The sequence below is a fragment of the Giraffa tippelskirchi genome, chromosome 4 (assembly GCF_054371585.1).
Source record: "Giraffa tippelskirchi isolate mGirTip1 chromosome 4, T2T-mGirTip1v1.2.pri, whole genome shotgun sequence".
Classification (NCBI taxonomy): Eukaryota; Metazoa; Chordata; class Mammalia; order Artiodactyla; family Giraffidae; genus Giraffa; species Giraffa tippelskirchi.
The window spans coordinates 60,056,223-60,057,297 of NC_137278.1; the positions used below are offsets into that span (position 1 = coordinate 60,056,223).

Below are 1,075 nucleotides of genomic sequence, written 5' to 3' on the forward strand. Positions count from 1 at the left end.
GGCTTCCCTGATCTTCACTATCTCTTGGGGTTTGCTCAGACTCGTCCATTGAGTTGGTGATGCCATCCAACCATCTCATCCTCTGTGTCCCCCTTCTCTTTTTGCCTTCAATCTTTCCCAGCATCAGGGTCTTTTCCAATGAATTCACTCAAGTCAGGTGGCCAAAGTATTGGAGCTTCAGCTTCAGCACCAGTCCTTCCAATGAATATTCAGGGTTGATTTCCTTTAGAATTGACTGGTTTGATCTCCTTGCTGTCCAAGGGACTCTCAAGACTCTTCTCTGCCTTCTGGCCCAGAATTCCATTCACTGCCTCCACCTTCCGTCCTGCGCCAGCTCTCGGCAAGATCGTCGCAGCGTCCCATCCTCTCATGGCCCTTGCGGCACCCGAGCCCCCAATGTTGAGCCCCAACAGGGACCTGGGCATGCCGCTGGAGGCAGCCACAGAAGGCGAGGAAGACGGCTTCAGGGAAGCAGAATATGCTGCCATAAACTCCATGTTGGACCAGATCAACTCCTGTCTGGACCACCTGGAGGAGAAGAATGACCACCTCCATGCCCGCTTTCAGGAAGTGCTTGAATCCAACTGGCAGACGCGTCTTGAGTTCCAGCAGCAGCTTGGGAGACCCCCAGCAATGCCAGCCCCTAGGCTCTGGGAGCCCCCAGCCAGGCCCCAACCCTGCCTTGCTGGGCCAGGCTCTGGCGTGAACACTCACCACCTGGCTTAGATATCTTCTCAAGGGCTGGCCGACAGATCTTCTTGGGGGTCTGCTTGCCTAGGCCACCTTTCTGGTACTTCCCTTGGTGTGCCTGGGCCAGCCCCCACCTCCCAGCATCCTCTCCTGGAGCCAGATGTGGGCCAGCAGCTCACTCACCATGCCTGCCTGCCCAACTCCCGGATGCTCCCCACTCTGCCCAGACCTTGAGTGTCCACATTAAACAGGTCTCCAACACCAAAAAGAAAAAAAAAAGTCTTCTCCAACACCATAGTTCTGAAGCATCAATTCTTGAGCACTCAGCTTTCTTTATGGTCCAACTCTCACATCCATACATGACTACTGGAAAAACTCATAGCTT

The 1,075-nt window shown here is 54.2% G+C and overlaps 1 pseudogene; it reads left to right on the forward strand.

Moving 5' to 3' along the window:
• The first annotated feature begins 396 nt into the window (after positions 1-396).
• LOC145544495 (bublin coiled-coil protein pseudogene) lies at positions 397-726 on the forward strand (annotated as a pseudogene).
• The last annotated feature ends 349 nt before the right edge of the window (positions 727-1,075 follow it).